Here is a 20,675-nt window from a genome sequence, read left to right as displayed (position 1 = left end):
TGTTAGAAAAGAGCTGACCTTTTTAAAAAAGGATTGATATGGATTATAATAATATAACTAGGGCCTTATTAATTGAGCTACTTAATAATATTTCCTAATACTGGACACTGTCTTATGTTTAATTTTTTTACCCTAGCAACTTTTCCTTCCCTCACATTCATAATGCTCAATGTACCCACAGGCATTTTTATGACTATAAATGTAGCTGAAAACAGCACTGGGCAATCAGCAATTCTTTTAAATACATGTTAATACAAAAATCTTTTTTTGAATTGTGATACATTTCAGACTAGCTCTGAACACAGCTACGTCTCAGAAAAAAAAAAGCGAGCACATTTCTGAAGACAGAACCTGACATTTACCTACTTATTGTTAATATACTACAGACTGCTTAAGGCATACATATAGCGTTCTATATTTTCCTTCTATTTACTGCACTTGAACCAGTTGCCAGGGCCTAGATATTTTTCCATTTCTTCTCCTTTGGCCAATTTTACATATAATGGACCATGAATGTTACCTTTGTCTAAACCTCCCACAAACATCTGGTTGCCCATCATGTAAGATTTAATCCTTGGGTACATGAAGGCTATCAGTCAGCTCTCTGTCTCTGTGCCTTCCCACCAATTTCTCTTTAACTCCAACAACAACCCCAGACCTTTCCTTATTTTCTACCACAATTCACATAGCTGATTCTACATTGCCAATATGTCCCAATCTATTTGAAATTCATTTCATAACACTTTATTAGGCTATACTAATTAAAAAAAATCTTAAGGGACTTAGTAGGTAACTGTGAGTGTGTGTGTGTTCAGGGACACAGTCAAGCACTAGAAACAGTAAGAGGCAAGATAAAATTAAGCTTCCAATTATACAGTACCTCAAACTTATTTTCAAATATTTTTCTTTCATTAATTCCCATTACAATAATTACAATAAGAATTCAGATATGGATCAGTGAAGGAAGTAACAGAGGAAATGTTAGGTTTGGTCTGGGCCTTAACTTACTTGAAAGGAGAAAGCAATGTGATGTGATCAGAAGTAAAACAACCTATAAATAGCTCTATTTTTAAAAATATTCATCACAATATTCATTTCAAAGTTATCAATAAAAATACTTTATAAGAATAGAATATTTAATATACAATAAATGAAAACATCTACAGAATTAAATCATCTGCTTTTATCCCTTCATTAGCTACCCAGTACCGATAAGCTAAAGCCCTTCCTGCATGGCAGAGAAAAGCCTTTTGAGGCCAGGTACACACCAGTTTCATTTCCTGCCACACTTTTTTTTTGCCTCCACATCTCTGAAACATTCTTTCTACTTCTCCTTAAAAGGCTAAGTCTTCTCACACACGCTTCATATCTCAACACAAAATGTCACCTCCCCCAGGAAGCTTTGCCTAAAACCCACAGGTTGGTCTAAATGCCTGAACTTTATACTTCAAAGAGGAGGACTAGGAGGACCCCCGACAGACCTCTTTACCTCAACAAGTAACATGTTAGGCCGCAGTTCTCTTTAGTGTCTAAAGGGCAGCAACATTTACTTGTGAGTCTAAACTCCCATCATGGTGTCTGGCACCAGATAGTAATTTTTTTAATGTTTGATGAACTGAATTATAGGAATTATGAAATACAGCAACAAGAATTTTTAGGTGCATCTCGGATCTTCAAGGGTTTAGCAGAACTTGAGATCCATCTTGAAATTAATAGTATTGGAGCTTCAAGCAGCTTAGTCTCTGCTTAATCAATACTTGGCTAAATAAAATAAGAAATATTCTAAACTGCTATTAGAGAATTTAAATTCTAAACAGCATAGCCATAAAGCTTAGATAAATGGAGAAAATTATTTTTTCATATACTGTAATGTAATACCAACAATTTATTTCGTATTTACCTGTCTTTTCAGACTAAGTGGCCACATTTTTTAATGTGAATACCTATTTCAGCTAAGAATATCAATATTTTAAAAGCTACCTCATTCAGTAAATTCAGAAATTTGTCCTGGTAAGGACTGACCAATCTACATCATTGTGAAGAAAATTCAAAAGGCAACTGGTAACAATGCAAGGCACAAGATTACGGGGAAAGAACTCCTTTCTATGTCAGCATTTAATAGCTACCAGTTTTTCCTAGGAAACAGAGGAACTAGAGAGTTATTTATCTAGTGTCCATCAAAATAAAGTAAGAACTTTCTGCTAGGATGGCAGAAGACTCCATTTTTAAGCCACTGATTAGAAGTAAAGGGACAGGGATGAAGAGGATTTTTAATTTCAAGGAAGAGACTATATTCCTTTTACTAACTATATTCTAATAATAGGTTTTGTTGTTTTGTCTGTTTTTCAAGATTGAATAGGAAGTGTAAGTCAGGAATTTAATCCTGGAAATCACAAAAGGAAGCCAGCTGACTCTAGCCCAACCAGTCTAAGCACATACTACCCAAGGGCTGAAGTTCCAGGTAACGACCCCATGCCTGACTGTGTGCCATGACAGTAAAGCCCAGGGCTGTCTCTTCTACCTTCAGAAGGAAAAATTAAACCCTATAATGTGAACAGGACAGGAAGATGCTGAAAAACAGAAATACAGTGGACCAACAAATACATAGGGCTTGTCATTCATCAAATGGAAAATTAAGTTTCTATTGTAAAATAAAGTACTGTTTATACACCGTTCCACTGAAGTACCGTTTGTTCAGTAATCATTACAACACAAAATGGAATATGATCCTTTAAGGATTAAAGATGAAACTACCATCTCATTGTTAATATCAAAATTTTAAATGCTTAAAGTAGAACTATGCCCTCTTATGGTGGAGAAATTGCAAAGGGTCAGGGATGCACCAAAATACACTACAAATATTGAAAGAAATTGATTAGCTTAGATGTTTAAAGTAGCATTCCAGTTCAGGGTTAAATGTTATTGGAAAAAAGGGGGAAATAAAAGATATTTTTAAAAATTTAACAAAATATGTCTTGAAAATTACATCACAACATATTTAGACAAAAATATGTTTGTAATTTTATTTTTTTGTAACTTAATTTATAAGTACATCTGTTAATTGAAATATTCAAAGAAATATCCTTTAATATTAGTCTACCAGAGAATATAAGCTACTTAAAAATAAAATCCTTGAATTTTGTCATCACTATTACGGAAAACTATAGCAACTAAAACATTAAAGTTGTTCCAAGTGGAAAGGAAGTATATAAATGACTGTTAATGTTACTGATACAATCAATAGCCACAGAATGCAAAAGAATTCTTAAAAAACACAAGAATCAATCAAAATCTTTTAAAAGCAGTCAATCTAGCAGCACTATTCTTAGCTGCCAATTTTATATACAGGAAATATGCACTACAATATAATATGCATGCAATTTTGAGACAATTTTAGGATTTAGTGAAAGTGTCAGCAATTGATTTCCTTGATTCATGGGTTTTTAATTGGGTCTCTTGAGGACAACAGGCAATTTTTGATAAGGATATTCTCTCATAATTATCAAACAGTTTCAAAACAAAGCTTTTAAATGTTTACTTAACACAAGTAAAGCACTGCCAAATGCAAGCTTAAAAATAAAATTGTTTGATTAGAAACATGTCATAAAATGCCTTTATCTTTTTCAGAATTGTTATTAATGTGCTGACATAGTGACTAATTAGTCAAGGCTTGACTTTCCTAAAAACTGATTCTATCTTAACCAAATTGTAATTCACTATTCAGAGTCCAAAAGCAACTACCTACAACCATTCTGTCCACACACAAAAAAGAAAGACTTTCAAATGACTACACAAGTTTTACTTTCAAAACTTAAATATATTGCCATGTAAATATACTTCACTTCAATTTTTGATTCATAATTTAGAAAATAACCTAAAATGCATGTTATGCATCTCAAAAATAAGCAGATACTAATTCTGCTTATTAAAATATTAGAAAAATTTTTTAAAAATGAAACATCTCACAGAAGGATAAAGAGGGAAGAAGAGGGGACTTAAATTAGAGCACTGCTTCTATGGACAACTTTTTCAAAAATACAAAGTTCTATGGGTAAATGGCTTAATACTTATAAAACAAACACTTTAGAAGTTGTTAAAAACTTACTTCTGGACAGTTCACTATAAAACTGTAAAATAGTGTATCCATGAGAAAATTGGCTTATTATATTTTCCTTTAATAAAGTTGTACTCGTGGGCTTATATTGCCAGGTTACATACCTAGGCCACCACTTGCCCAATCTTCCCTGCAGACCACGCTGTCTCAGCGCACACATTCCCAAAGATGAGAACTTAAAGGGGCCACGCCGCATCAAACATCTCTGCCAAGGTTCAGCATTTCACCGGTACCAGAGGTAAACATTACGTTGGCAAAACAGTGAATGCGATACACAGACCTAATAGTATTGAAATCTGATCAGTACCTGGTTGGATTTTTAAATGTATTTTTTTAATTTTAATTTGCAAGTTTGCGTCCGAGTGTCTCTTAGTCCCATCACAGACCGAGGAAGAAAACGATCAGCTACCAGCTGCCATAAAGTCTCTTTCAACTTTGTCTCTACTAATCCCTCCACGGGAATTCAAATGAAGCGCTTTTCCCTACATAATAAAACCAAGAGCTGGATAAACTTCAATACTGTAACCATGACGTAGTTGTATAGTTTGAGGATGACTCGTCTACACTTAAGTGATTTACACGGCATCAAAATAAAATCAGATCGCTGAACATTACTGAAACAACTGCAATTCGTCTGCTCCATTCAGTGACTTTAAGACACTGTTCACAAGCAGTTACCGAAAATACCCCACGAGATGAACACCAAACTTTCTCGAGACCAAAGGCAGCTGTGAGCAGAACGTGTCCACCAGTCCAGAGGTGAATACGTCCTGTGCCCACAGCACAGCTGTGAACTCGGGAGGGACAGGAAGGACCACATCGACGCAACGTGGAAGGGGCACAAGTGAGCGGGTCGCGCAGGGAGCCCCCGCGGGACGCCACCCCGGAGAGCCCAGGCGAGCCAAGCGACCGCGCGCACACGCAAGACACGCTGAGTGGGGGGTTGGGAGGACCACCGGCCGTCCTCGCCCAGAACCCGAGGGAACTCGCGAAGCAGGACTCCGGCCGGAGAGCAGAGACGGGCCCCGGGCAGTCGGACCACCTATTGCGAGGCAGAGTCCCAACCCACCTCCACTAGGCTGACGGTCGGAGTTCTGGGGAGACCCTTAATTCGCCCACACTGCCTGTATCCCTCCTCGGGACCCCTCCCACGTTTGGGGTCTCCGTATCCAGGGTAAAAGGGGCGGGTTCACGGGTTCAGAATCGAAGCCCCGAGCCTACCCACCAGTCGCGGCAGGACCGCGGTCGCGCGAATCGGAAGACACTGACCGCTCGGGCCACAGGAGGTTCTCTCGGGGCTGCCCCCCTCCAAGGGGGCTCCCGTCCCGCCACACGCCGGTGGCCACCACAGGACTTGTTCTCCAGCTCTAGCCCAGTGAGGCGCCAGGTAGCTCCGAGCGTGGCAGGACCCACTTTTACTCTTCTGGACAACGGCCAACAGCAGTGACCTGTTTCCCTGTGAGGTGGCTCCCGGCGACGGCAGCAGAGACGGTGACCGGAGATTACAGTTGAGGTTTGAAAACTGCAGCCGCGTTGCGGGGCAGGGCTGTATGCTAGGACCCACCCCCTCGGCCGGGAGAGCCAATCCGAGAGCGCACGGAGGGCGGGGCTGTCACGTGACGGGTGGGGCGGGGCGCCGGCCGGTGGCGCGTGCTGCGGGGCTGGAGGGGCCCCAGAGCGGTGAGAGGGTGTGGCCCGCGCGGGGCGGGCCAGAGGCTGGGCGGAGCTGCCGAGCAGGTGGGGACGCCGGGCTAATTGCGGCCAGGGAGGGGTGAGACCAGCGCTGCCAGGGCTGAGCGCAGGGCTGTAACCTTAACTGGGTGCACCATTACCTGCCTTCAGAGTGGTCAGCCCACGAGGCGTGAATATCTGCAGATTGGGAAGAGGAAGAAGTAAAGTTACTCCCAGCTGCTCGGTCATTCCCAAACTTCTGTGTCTACCAAAGACTTGTTTTCTAACTCTTCCTAGTCATGTTTTCTATGGCTTGAACCCATTCCGCAAGTGGAGCCCCAGGTTGCTACAACTTGGCAGGCATCAGCATCGCTTGGGATTTTATGGAGCCTGAGCGCCACCACTAAAGTTCGCTTGAGGAAATGGAGTCCTGAGGCATAGCTGAGAGCAGTGTAAAGGAGAGTCCCCCTAGGATGAATTGCTGATTTTGCATATAGGATGCTAAGGGAAAAGATGAAAGCGCACAGCACCTGCTCAGGATTTGTTATCCCTTGAAGAGAATGAAAAGGTTGAACGTTCTCTGCAAGACACCATTGAATGTTTAAAAATATATATAATGTAGGATTGGTTGCCGAGTATATTTACAGTAATTGTCGAAGATTACTGGGAAAATATATTGGGAGAGGAAAAGTTCTGTTTTGAAATGCTGTAACATTTAGTCAACATTTAAAAAAAAATTTTTTTAACGTTATTTATTTTTGAGAGACAGAGAAGAAGTGAGAGAGGGGCAGAGAAAGAAGGAGACACAGAATCCGAAGCAGGTTCCAGGCTCTGAGCTTTCAGCACAGAGCCTGAGGCAGGGCTTGAACCCACAAACCATGAGATCATGACCTGAGCCAAAGTCAGAAGTTTAACTGACTGAGCCACCCAGGCGCCCCGAGTCAACACTTAAAGAGAAGGTTTTCTTCTATCCCAGTAGGCCAAGCAAATTCTGATCAAGCCATTTCTTTGCTCTTCATGCTGTATTTTTCTTAAGATAAATGCATAAAATGCCTCATAATCATTTAATGAAGTTTGTTGTTACTTAACTGACTCATCACAGTTTAATGTGCTTATTCTCTAAGCCTCTCGCTTGGAGAATACTTCCATCTAGTTTCTTGTTAACAACTGAACTGACTAAAGAAGTCTACAGTTATGATGGAAGCAAGCAAACTAACTGAAAGCTGCATGGTGAAATGCACTTTTTAGCTATCATCATCTAAGAGTCCACAAACCGGTAAGACTGTTCCTATCTTTTCTTTTATGAGCACTGGGGCAGTACCCCAGAGGTCTGAGTACCAGCACTGGAACCAGTAATCTCTGGGAATCACGGGACTACATCATTGTGGTGATTTTTGGTGTGTGTGTAACGCTAGACCTCCTCAAGTCTAACATTTGATCATTCGCCAGCTCTTATTCTCCTCACACTCAATCTGCCTTCTCCTCTTGTCAGTAAAGCCAGTCCCACATCACCTCACACCTAAAGGCAGACCTTTCTCCCTCCATCACTGCTTTAAATCAACCCTCCTTGCATTCACAAGCCCTAGGCTCCAACCAATCAACTTCTAGAAGATCTTTGCGTACCTTGCATTTCCAGCCTCTGCCGTAGCTCTAGACTTTCACCATCATCCTCATCAGCACCTGTTCATCAGTTTCCAACTTTGAGAAGGTTATCCTCTCCAGAAATCAGAAATCTTTACTGATTTCTCCTTTCCACTCCCAGCTTGATCACCTCTTTGCCTTATGTTGCACACATTATACTCATCCCATGTTTCTCTTATGCCCCTAAATAGATTGTTAACCCTTGTGCCTGATGTCAGATTTGCCGGCCAGGATTTAGCACATTATGCCAAGGATGTTCTACCCGAGTTGCTTGGCCTCAGGAACTATGGTTCAGGTAACAAGGAATTGCTGGTTCAGAGGAGCAGACTAGACCATCTGTGCCTTGCAATAAAATTCAGGAGTCAATATGTCCCTCCATTCAACCTAATTTACCTAAAGTCATTCACAACCTTGTCAAAGGTGCACATCTTGCTCTCATTCCTTTGAGTAGGAAATCCTCTTGTGACCTAATGGTCATTTTGTGGTCATTGCCTCTGACCACAGAGTTCATTAAGTTGATCCTCGAATGCCACATACTGACCAAAGATAATGGTTACTATATGGGCTGACTGTGTACCTGCCAAATTCGTATGTTGAAGTCCTAACCCCCAGTACCTCAGAATGTGACTATATTTGGAGATAAGGCCTTTAAGGAGATAATTAAAGCAAAATGAGATTATATAGGTAAGTGTTACCTAAGATGAAGAGATCATACCATCAACAAAATGAAAAGGCAATCTACTGAAATGGGAGAATATTTGCAAATCATTCTCTGGCAAGGTGCTAACATTCAAAATATATAAAGAGCTCATACAACTTCATAGCAAAAAAACAAACAATCTGATTTTAAAATGGGTAGTAGAACTGAATAGACATTTCCCAAAGGAGTCATACAGGTGGCCAACAGGTACATGAAAGGATGCTCAACATCATTCATCATCAGGGAGGTGTAAATCAAAACCACGATAAGATGTCACCTCATACCTGTCAGAATGGTGATTATCAAAAAGACAAAAAAATTAATAATAACAAGCGTTGGTGAGGATGTGGAAAAAAGGGTACTCGTGCACTGGAAGTAAGAATGTAAATTGGTGCAGCCACTAGGGAAGAGTATGGCGGTTCATCAAAAAAATTAAAATATAACTAGTATATATCCAGTAATTCCACGTCTGCATATTTGCCCAAAGAAAACGAAGACATCAACTCTAAAAGATATATGCATTCCCGTGTCCGTTGCAGCATTATTTACAGTAGCCAAGATATGGAAACACCTAAATGTTCATCAATGGATGCATGGATAAAGAAATTGTGGTATGTATACAAGGTAATATTATTGAGCCATTAAAGGAAATGAAACCTTGCCATTTGCAACAATGTAGATAGGCCTCAAGGTGAAATAAATGCTAAGTGAAATAAGTCAGGCAGAGAATGGTGAATACCATACGACCTCACTTATATGGAATTAAAAGCAAAACAAAAGAAAAAAAAATCAAGCTCATAGATAAAGAACAGATTGGTGATTGCCAGAGATGAGGGGTGAGAGATGGGAGAAATGGGTGAAGGGGGTCAAAGGGTACAGACTTCCTGTTATAAAATAATTAAGTCATGCGGATATAATATACAGCATGGGAACTACAGTTAATAATACTGTACTGCATATTTGAATGCTGCTAAGAAAACAGATCGTAAAGTTCTCATCACTAGGAAAAAATGTGTTTTTAACGATGATGGATGTAACTAGATTTATTGTGATTATTTTGCAATGTATAAAATATTAAATCATTATGTTGTATATCCATAACTAATATAATATTATGTCTGTAAATTATGTCTTGACTTAAAAAATAATTTTAAAAAGAGATTGCAACACAGCCTAAGGGCTGACCATGTGAGGACACAGTGAGAAGACAGTCATCTGCGAGCCAAGGGGAGAGACCTCAGAAGAAACTAAACCTGCTGACACCTTGATCTTGGACTTCTCACCTGCAGAACTGTGAGAAAATAAATTTCTGTTGTTTAAGCCATGTCTTCTGAGGTATTTGTTATGGCAGCTCCAGCAGACTAACACAGTGGTCCTTTCCAGTCACTGCAAATGAGTCACTGTATGTGACCAGAGGTGGTGGTCCTTTCTGTTCATGCCACAATGTTCATCATATTGTGCCCAGGGAAAGTAACCCTCCCCAGTCACAGCAGGTCTGTCACCACATGCTGAACATATACTGACTGGGGATATCTGGACACATCCTCCCTGATAGTGCATTTATTCTTTACAGATGCAGAGGAGGGTTGAATTTAACACAGCCAGGAAGGCCCAAATTCAAAACTCCTGCCATTAACGTATGCTCCTTCTGAAGAAAGCCTTACCGGTTATTTTTGTGTCAAGATCTTACAGTTTAATCCATGTGGAAGGAACAAAACAGACACTGCTACCTGTCTTCAACTGAATAAACTAGAAAATTGTGGCCAGGCTAAAGGCAGCCCAACACAGGGGCAGGGGCAGGAAGCAATGGCCTCTGAAGGAGGTTGGCTCAAACCTCCACCCAACAGGGGTATTCGGGCTGAATGGACACAGACTAGTCCAGGTAGAGGGAGGAGTACTGGGTATACTTAGATGGATAGTCACAGTGCTTTATCCATGGTGCCTATAGGTCATCCCAATTTTGGAAGCACTGGGGACCCCAGAGTCCCCACATCCCCTGGCTCTCTTAAAACAAACCCAGTTAGCAAAGGTAATTGGGGCAAGTCTTTCCTGATGAGAGTAATGAGTCAGAACGGGACAGATGTCTTCCTCAAAGGGTTATACTATTCTTTTCTCCAAAGCACCTGTCACTGACTAGGATCTAGGTTGCCAATCAAACCACCCCCACACCACAGTTTATAGAGTATGAACTTCCAAAACCATCCAAAAGAAATAGCATGCAAGCCACCTGTGTCATTTCAAAAGTTCTAGTAGTCACATTAAAAAAATCAGAATCACAGGTGAAATAAATTTTAATAATATACTTCACTTAAGCCAGTATATCCAAAATGTTGTCATTTCAACATATAATCGATACAAAACTATTAGTGAGATATTTTACATCCTTTTTTCATATTGTCTTAAGTCTGGCCTATTTTACATTTACCACACATTCCAATTCAGATGCTAAATTTCCATTGTATTTAGACTGCACAAAATTTACTGTTGAGAAAGAAAAATCACATCCCTATATTGTTTCAAACATAAAAGTTTTCAGTAACTAAATGCAGTATCCACTTCTTAATTTCAATTTAATCAAAATGAAATAAAATTGTGATTTAGTCACACCAGCCCCATTTCAAGTGCTCCATAGCCACTTGTGGTTGGTGGCTACTGTATTGGACAGCACAGGTCCACAGGGCTAGAAATGTGGCTTCTAATTGCTTCTAAACCTCAAAATGTTTAATGTAGCCCCAGCACAATGGAGGTGCTCAGTAATCATAGCATTACAGCAGTTTGAAATTTCAAAAATCGGTAAGGCTCGGTAGCCCAATTCCCTTGTTTTAGGAAGGAGTCAACCCAGAATGACGGAAATTAAGGCACTAGCAAAAGATCACACAACTGAACTAGTTGGTGCATATCTGGATAAGAATCTAGGTCTCCCGATTCTTAGTCCTGAGGTCTATGTCATTACATCAGACTTACGGGAAAAACAACAACAACTCAACAGATATTTCTTTTCTCAACGGATTTTTAAACGTATTTGAATAATCACTTGAATGACATGGACAAAGAAAAACGTACTTATAACCTAGTTGTACGTGCTAACCTGATAAAGGCAGTGTTTTCCAGAATATGCAAGGTCTCCTTCCACTTGGTCTGGGGTCTAGGTGATTTAATCTGCAGTGTCTCTTACCTTGGCCTGTCACCACTCAGAGCTGCCTCACTGCACATCTATCTTGCCCTCCCCCAGAGCATCCGGCCACATTTTTCTGTCTGCAGCTGTCCTCTCCCAGCTGTCTACCACAATTTGTTTGAGGTTGTGCTCCAGCGACTCCTTTATATTTGCAAATCAAAGTATTCAGTAGAAACTGCAGCAGAGTTGTAGAAAAGCTGCTACCCGCTACCCGTGAATCGAACCCCGAGGTCCTGCCTCATGAAAGCTATGAGAGAGAGGATGTATGTGTGGCTAAATGTGTGGCATCAGACAGCCCTACATTCGTGTCTCAGTTCTGCCCAATTCCAGTTGTGTGACTTTGGGCAACCCTCAGTTTCCTCATCTGTAAAGTGAAGATAATAATAATAGCTACTTCTATGAGATTTAAATATGGTAGTGTACCCAGCACATTTCCCGACAAGGGTAAGCCATGCAAGCAATTGTTATTTTCCAGTGGTCTGCAGGCTCTCTGAGGAGGAGTGCAGATATCTGGCTTACTACTGCACCTTGTGACTAGCCAAATGCTTGAGACATAGTAGGTCCTAAATGAATATTTGTCTAATGAGTTCATAAGATGCTTATGATTTCCCTCAACTCTTATGATTGATGCTAAGAGAGATGATTGGGGAAGAATTATGGTAAAGTCACTGATAAAGAAAGGGGAGGGGGAGGGAACTGCTTCCACCTTCCAATTCCACCTGGTAGAGGCACCCAGGTTCAAAATGAAGCTGTAAGGTCAACAACTGTTGACGTCCAGGGCTGTGTGCAATAAGGAAATTAGAGTCACTGGTATTTATAAGAAAGTAGATACTGAGTAGAACAAAGAAATAGTAAAATAAGAAATAGCAAAGCTACACTAGGGCAGCCTTCTTACAACAGGTAGTAACAGGTATAGGTTAGGCAGAGCCAACTTTTAACCTCCACCAACTCCCTCCTTGGGAAGGATCCTTGCCTCAACCGGCTTAAGGTGACAGCATGAGCATTGAGAGGCCAATCTACTCCACTAGCTGAGTGCTTTCATTGCACAAAAGTGTTGGTAATTTGGGAAATGGTGATATTAATGATTATTACAACACCCCTAACCCGGAGAATATTCAAAGCATCCTTGAGTTTTTTCTATAGGTAGCCTTACCTTTAGATATATAGAATAGTGTTTCATAGCTTCATTTTTACAAAAAGAGATGTTAAGTATAGAGTTGTTTAGAAACCCTGTAAAGGGCCCATATTATGAGAAAGGGGGGTCTGTAATTTACTAGCTGTGAGAGCTTGAGAAGGTTAAAATATCTCCATGCCTCTTTTGTTTTTTCATCTGTAAAATGGAAATGATAATATATTTACCCCATAGAGTAAGAATAGCAGTAGCTCATGAACGCTGAGCCAGGCATTGTTCTAAATGTGTGGTTTGTGTTAACTCATTTAATCCTCACAGTCCCATGAGTAAAGTGCTATATTTTCCTCCTTTAAAGAAGGAAAAAAAAAAAAAACCTAAGGGACAGAGAAGTTATATACTTCCCCACAATAATCTGAATTACTAGTGGAGTAGTAACTAGTGGAACCAGGATTCAAGCTCATCCTCTACCATATGGATATATACTACTGTGGATATTTAATAACTATAGCTATCAACAACAGAGTAGAGGGTCTTGGGTGTTTAATTCACCTTAGATCCTGGAGCCCCTGATCTTTTCATCTTTATGTTTCCTCTCACAACTACCATTCCAAAATTTCTCCATTTAAAAAGTAACTTTACAAATATATAACGAATGCAAGAGGAAGGGGTTAGAATGCTCCATGTGCCAGTGGATTCAAGTTACAGACATTGGTATGAACAAATGTTTAACTTAATATACATGCAAATGTTTACATATAGAAATATTTATGGATATGTATAGACATGTGTCAGAGCATATAAAAGCGATGACAATAGCAATCAGCACACCTACCACTCAGGCCTTGGTTTCTAATTCCATTCTCCAATAAAAGGAACCAAAGCTCCTTGGAGAAGTTGATGCTTCTAGGACTGGAGGAGGAAACATATGGATGGGCCTGGAACATTGTGTAGTGCCATGAAGAAGGAAATTCCAACAAACAAATAAAACCACCATACAGTGATGGGGGTATGTCAAAGGCACCCAGGAGCCAACTGGAAGAGCTCCCAATGGCCAAAGCTGGGACAATTTGGGCCATGTTAAATAAATAAAGTAATATTGGATTATAACCCAAAGTACAACATAGATGTGCATGAGTACATAATAATATAAAGAAATTGAATAAATAAATAAGAAAAACAAATCCTTCCTGCAGAAGAATTATGAATAATTTATATAGCTACTCTTCAAAGCTGGTAGACTGTAACTCCCTTCCCCTTAAATGTGGGCTATGCATACTGACTTTCTTCCAAAAAGTACAGTGTGGAAAGAGGGGGCAGGGGGAGAGGGGAGTAACTTTACAGTGAAAAACTTCTGACAGCCAGGTGACATTCACCCACCTCAAGCCAGGTGATCAAGGTTAACAAATAAACACAAGTCATATTGATAACACCTACCCTTATTATGACACTTTGCCTCTGTGGTCTTTCTCCTTAAAACCCAAAACCCTAGTTCACCCATGAACATCAGACAAATTCCAGTTGAGGGACATCCTACAAAATACCTGACCTGTATGCCTCAGAACTGTCAAGGTCACCAAAAACAAGGAAAGTCCGAGAAATAGTCACAATCAAGTGGAGCCTAAGGCATTGTGATGAACATTGTGGTATCCTGGAACAGAAAAATGACATTGAACAACAACTAAGGAAATCTGACTAAAGCATGAACTACATAAAGTAGTTAACAATATGAATTAGTATCAGTTCATTAATTATAACAAATATACCCTATTAATAATTAAGATACTGTAGGGGAAACTGGTTGTGGGGTCTTTGCAATAATTCGGTACAAAGACAATTGTATTGTCTTTGCAATAATTCTGTAAATCTAAACTGTCCTAAAATAAAAAGGTTTAGAAGAATGAATGACTCTGCCATTGCTTAAAATATCTATATTTAGGGTTATAGAATAAGAAAATAAAGCTGGAAATAATCTTTGAGATCAAAGGAGAGGATAAACTCCATAAAATAACTAAAATACAGTCCAGCCATTATTTTTGCAGTCTATTCAGAGTATTATTATATTAGTAATTTGATGCAGGCCCAATCCTGTCAACCTCTGAGCAAAATTTCCAACTCTTGGATAAAAATATATGTGACAGGAATGCAGAAAGGGATCCAAAGAATTGTGCGTGTCAATATAGTATATACCATCTAATTTCAATCACAAATTGAATCTTTCATCTAACAAGTCTCAAACTGTGGTAGGGAGTTTTTATAAGTCAAAATTATTTTTATAACAATACTAAGATATTTACCCTTTTCACTCTTATTCTCTCACAAATGTATGATTCAGTTTTCCTGAGACTATAGAGTGTGTGATCTGACAACAGGTTAATGTAGAAGCAGATATGTTCTCCTATTTGCCCATATCCAACTGTTTTCCAGAAATTAGATTGCAACAATATAGAATCACCCTGTATCATTTTCTTTTCTTTGTTTAATACAGCCATTTTTCATCAAACATGTTATTTATGTTAACATGTAATTGTTGTTATTTTAAATGAATCCATAAGTATTTTTTAAATTTCTCTTTTAATTTCTGACATGATAGATATCAGATATATAGATATAACCTACATAAATAAAAATTCCTTAAGGTACTTAGTAATTTCTAAGTATAGAACGTTTGAGAACTAGAAAGATTGAGAATTACTGGTCTAATCATAGGGGCTAGTTTACTCTTTTGGCTTTGGGACATTTGTCATTCCATGGACACACGGTATCTTAACCCCTCCAGTGTTATGAGAATTCCTCACGTCTTGAGTCTGTGGAAGTAAAAGCTCCAAGTAGTCACGTTCCCAGCCCTCGCTTGCAGCTGGGGCAGGAGCAGTGACCCTAGGTTCCATCAGCCGCCTGTATACACTTGAGCCTCAATCTGGAGCAAGGGAGGCTGGGCCCAGAAACAACTCTGTCACAGAGCAGAAGTGGCAGGTACATCAGGTCCTGGAAGTGGTAGTTCTTGTGGCCTCTCCTTTAGCCAATGTTAGTGGTGCCAGCCGCACAAATTGCCACCTAGAATCCCATCTGGCGACAGAAATGGTGTCCTCACCTGGAAAATCTGTGAATCACCTGAGAGATCCATGGACATGATCTTGGATATTGTTCTGGTTATCTTGTCCTGACTCTGGTTCTCCAGCCTAGATCTCTCTTCTATGAGCCACACAATATCCTTTAAGTATGTTCCTTTGCAGCTTCAACCATCCAGAGTGGCTTAATTGCTTGCAGTTAATAACTCTGACATAACATACCAAAAATTGGTTTCTCTTAAACAGATTTTTTTTAAGGTTTATTCATTTATTTTGAGAGAGAGAGAGAGAGTGAGCGAGCACACACAGAAGTGGGGGAGGGCAGGGAGAGGGGGAGAGAGAGTAATCCTAAGTAGGCTCTGCGTTGTCAGTGCGAGCCCCAAACGGGACTTGAACCCATGAACCGTGAGATCATGATCTGCACTGAAATCAAGAGTCGGACATTTAACCTCCTGAGCCACGCAGGCATCCTCCAAAAATTGGTTCCTGAGTTCTATAGTTATATATCTTGACTTGTTTTAATATCAGCGTTTCCAGAATTCCACAAAATAAACCATGGCTAAGAAAAAGTGAAACTTGCCTATGCTTTATCTGCTATAGAAAATAAGTAACTACATATAAAAATTGAAATGCTTAGCATTTGGAAAGATGAGAAAAAAATGTTGGCCTTCTACTCTAGCTATAAACTTTTACCTGGATTTTAGAATTGTGATCCAACTTCTAACCAGCAGAGTGTAGGATTTTCATTGTGTGACTTCCCAGGTTATGCAATTTCTATAAAATGGGTAAGAGGCTCTGAAGAGACTGACTGATGACGCCATGCCATGTGCTTAGTTCATTATAAATCATTTCAAGTACCGCCAGCCATTCTGAGCCAATCAAAACAGAAATGTTCTAACACATTTGAGAGTATCTTGTTTTACAGAGTGCTTTAAAAAGACATGAACAGCACACAAGATTTCAAATGTACCAAATTATCCAGAAAGGATTTTGGAACTGATTCCTATGAGGTTACTTTTCATTATTATTTAATGTGATATATAAAATATAATGCTTTTCTATTTGAGTTCCTAGGGCCTGGAATGGTTCTGCCTTCTACAATTTTGCAAGCAAATTTTAAAATATTTTATTCCGGTCATTTTTTTCCTAGACTTCAAAGGTGAAAAGTATGTGGGCCAGATAGGCCCTTTAGATCTTCCCATTTCATGATAACTCAGGTTATTAGGGACCTCAATTAACTTTGACTAGAAAAAGTATCTTCTTCTACAGCTGAAATGCTACCTCAGATAAGGATCCTTTGAAATCCAGGAAAAACATACAAGGAAAGCATCCTATCCTTTTTCCCTCTCATGCTCCTTGATTGTCAGGGTTTAAGTTTAGGCGTTCTTGGATCTGGATTCTGATATCTCCACAGTTCACTTCTCCGAGAAAAGTTTTGTTTATAGGAGAAGTCAACAGAAAAGCATATATCAGCACACTCTACCTTGGAAACAGGTTGAGAAATAAGAAAGCAGGCACATGTAATAACCAATGAAAACCTACTTTTTTGCAAGCCTAAAATGGGGGTACATCTTTTGAAATATGAGAGGTTGGTTGTTTTTTTCACACTTTGCAGATGATTATCTTGGTGTACTTGAGAGAAGCTGCACAGGCATAAAATCATTTGTCTTTGTGTCTTCCTGTCTCTCACCCAGAGTATTTGTCTTTTTTTCTACTTGCTAAGAACAGGAAATTGCAGAAATAAAGATTTAATCAGTTCCCATTTCTTCAGTGAGTCTTGCTTGGTTTAACCCAGGTCAACGGCACATTTAGATTTGCCCAAATAAATCATGCAATTTATCAGAATAGACTAGTTTTGTATAGTTTTTTAATTATCTTTTAATCTTCCAGACCTTAAATTCTTCTCACTATGAAGATTATCTCTGAGGAGGTTGCTCTTTCATAGTAAAAATAGGCAATACCTTTGAGGCACTTTCCATTACTAATTGACCTAGATAAGTCCCCTTATAGTAACTCAGTCCCGAGCAGGTTCTAGGTCAGGCTTGTATGCTGAGTGTGGCACAGACTATATTAATATTAATAGCACCTGAAGTCTGTATAGCATTTTAGTTAACATGGACCTTCCACATGCTATGTTTTATCTGAGCCTCAACAATCCTGAGGTTCCCATGCACAAGGCTAGAGTTATCCCACTTTACAAATGAGAAAAAAGATTCTGAGAATGACTTTTCCAGCTGAGGTCAGTGTTCAGTCTAGAAGTGAAGATTGTAGGCCCTTCCAGGCTACCCCCAAGAGAGAGAACTATCCAAGGAGCAAAATTATCTGACCTACTTTCTCTCCTCTGCAACCCCCAACTCTTTCTCTGAGACATTATAGGAGGCCCTACCATAGAGCAAGCATGGACAACAGGGAAGAAAGGAGGATGTAATTTGTCAGGAGGGCCCAAAGTCCAGATGGCAAGCCAGGCTGAACCCCACGGCTATTTTACCTGCAGGCCCATACAGCACTGGGAGCCCTAATATCACCCCAAAACTTAGTGTTCCTGTATTCCCAACTTGCTGAGCCATGCTCCCTTTCCACTACTGCCCTGGATTGCCTGGGCAGTTTGGGGTGGGGAATTAGGAAAGTCGAGAATGACTTACCAGAATAATAAGATTTAGCCTAGAACGAAGAACTCCAAATCAATAGCCAAGGTTGCCAGAAGATATTTAAGAGAAAGGAGTACACCTGTTTACAAAAGCTGACATTTCTGTAGTGAGACTACACAAGCACAAAGGCTTAAAGTGTTCGTAGTGAAGTGACAGGAATATTTTAAATAAAGCATGCTAATACGTTTTCAGGAAAGATGCTATGTATGTGTCACTTTATTCAATTCTTGAAACACAACCTTGAGATAGCCTTTACTATTCCTGTTTCTCAGATGAGGAAACTCAGGTTCAGAGAATTTAAGTGGCCTGCTTGAGGTCACACACTTAGAAGCGGAGACAGAATTCGAACTCAGACAACAAATCCCATGTCCTTCTCAGTATACTGCACTACATCCTAAGTTGTAGTTTACCTGTTCTCATTTCTTATTTCCTCATATGTCCTATCTCCATAACCCATTATACAAATGAGTTTGTATTACTATAGCAGAAAGCTGCTTCTCTGGTAGTCTAACTTCTAAGGAACAGGAACTATGCAGAAAACTCTTTCTGAGAAGCAGAACAGATGTTGCAGCAGGCGTTCACAGGTGAGAAGATCCTCTTTGGCGTTGCTTATGTCTTTTATGTATACTATGTAATTATTTCGGATGTTATAAGACTTCAATGACAGGATACTGCAGGAGCTTTCCCTCTGATCTTCCAATGACTGGTTGCTCTTGCACCTTCAATTCTCACTTCAGATGTTACATCCTCCGAGAGGCTTTCTGTGTCCATCGCTGCCCCTGTTCTTTATAGCACTTTTCATCATCATTAGTAATGATGGATTTATTTGTTTACAATGCTTGTCTTCCCCATGAGATTATAAATTCCCAAAGACAGGAACTACATCTGCTTTTTCACCAGTTTCCCCAGCACCTATCATGGTGCCTAGCACAAGTAGCAACTCAGTAAGTGTCGATGGGATGGATGGATGATTGGATGGATGGATGGATGGATGGAGGGGTGAGTGAGTCATTCCCAGAAGAGTTTCCAAAGGGATCTAAGGAAATAGGTGATTTGGTAATCGGATTTAGGAAAGGTTGGGTTAAGTTTTGGGTTAGGATAGGTCAGTCTCCTTTCCCTAAAATAGGCCTGAGATCTGATGGCTTCCTAAAGACAATATTTAGAACGGTGCTGCCAATCAGCCAGGACAGAAGAGGAAAGGGAAGTAAATATACTAAGAACTTACCAAGTACAAAGCAATGTGTTAGATTCACATTATCTTACATAAGGTAAAAAGCACCGCGTGAGAAAGAAATTACCCCTACCTCACAAATGAAAAAAGTGAGACTCACGCTGGTGAAGTTGCCCAAGGCCATGCAACAAGTAAATGGTAGAGCCGGAATATGGAGATAGATTAGTCATATTTCAAAGACCATGTTTTAAGCAAATTCACTTTTATTTTTTTAATTTTTAACTTCAGTTATTTATTTTAAGAGAGAGAGAGAGAAAGAGAGAGAGAGAGAGAGAGAGAGCAGGGGAGGAGCAGAGAGAGAGGGAGAGAGAGAGAATCCCAAGAGAAATGAAGGGCTCAAACTCGCAAACTGCGAGATCATGACCTGCACAGAAACCAAGAGTCAGATAGATGCTGAATCAACTGAGCCACCCAGGTGCCCCATCAAGCAAATTCACTTAAAAATTTTTTGTTTATGAAAACAAAATGTTGGCCTATAACTTACATTTAAGAACTTCTCATATTTTAAGTATATAGCTAGATAAAATCTAACATACATCCTTATACACGTCTTTGTAACCACCATCCAGATGAAGAAATGGGACATTTTTAGAAGAAATGGGAACCAGAGGTTCCTCTGCACTTCTTTTCAGTCAATATTTCCATCATTTTATCTTCTACCATTATTTTGACTTCTGTCATGACAGGCTCACATCTCACTATATGCCTTCTTTTGTATTGGGCTTCTTTTGTCTACAAGATTCATCTGTGTGGCTTGTGGCAGTAATTGATTCTTTTTCATCTTTAAGTTGTATTCCAATGTATTCATATAATCACAATTTATTTATTTATTCTAATGTTAAGGGATATTTGCATTATTTCCAGTGTTATTAATAAAGTGCTACGTATATTCTCGAAAGTGTGTTTTGGTGGACATAGGCACTCATTTTTGTTGGGTATACACTCAGAAGTGAAACTGCTGGTCATAGCTATTTATATGTTTAATTTTGGTCAATTCTGTCGCTTTTTCAAAGTGGTTACATCAATTTACATTTGTACCTGCAATGCAAAGAATTCCCCGTGCTCTATCCTTGCCAACTCTTGCTATCATCGGTCCTTTTAATTTTAGCCACTCTGGTGGAGGAAGGCCATGTTTTTATAAACTGTACCTTGGTGCCTTAGCATGTGGGGACATGAACCCTCAGAAAAGGGAAGACCAAGAGCTGGTCTCTGCTTCTTGGATAAAGCTGACACGCTACTATTCCCAGGTTTCTAGTATCACAGGAAAATGTGGCTCTCATGTCTGGACACACAATGGG

The 20,675-nt window shown here is 39.7% G+C and overlaps 1 protein-coding gene and 1 long non-coding RNA gene across 3 annotated transcripts in view; one reads left to right on the top strand and one right to left on the bottom strand.

The window, feature by feature from the left end:
• The window catches only part of STK17B (serine/threonine kinase 17b), a 31,899-nt gene extending 26,283 nt beyond the window's left edge, over positions 1-5,616 (bottom strand). The window contains exon 1 of one of the 2 annotated variants that reach the window (XM_019428316.2): positions 5,340-5,616. The gene's annotated coding sequence lies outside the window, so the exon portion shown is untranslated. The remainder of the gene's footprint in view (positions 1-5,339) is intronic. The other variant, XM_019428317.2, reaches the window with a different exon arrangement.
• Positions 5,617-5,640: 24 nt separating this feature from the next.
• On the top strand, positions 5,641-9,446 carry LOC128778202 (uncharacterized). The gene is made up of 2 exons (XR_008423606.1): positions 5,641-8,737; positions 9,285-9,446. It is a non-coding gene; the product is annotated as an uncharacterized LOC128778202 (long non-coding RNA).
• The last annotated feature ends 11,229 nt before the right edge of the window (positions 9,447-20,675 follow it).

This window comes from Panthera pardus, unplaced genomic scaffold (assembly GCF_024362965.1).
Source record: "Panthera pardus isolate Hobbes unplaced genomic scaffold, ASM2436296v1 HiC_scaffold_10, whole genome shotgun sequence".
Lineage (NCBI taxonomy): Eukaryota > Metazoa > Chordata > Mammalia > Carnivora > Felidae > Panthera > Panthera pardus.
The sequence above is the reverse complement of the archived record's forward strand: the minus strand, read 5'-3'. Positions and strand labels throughout refer to the sequence as shown.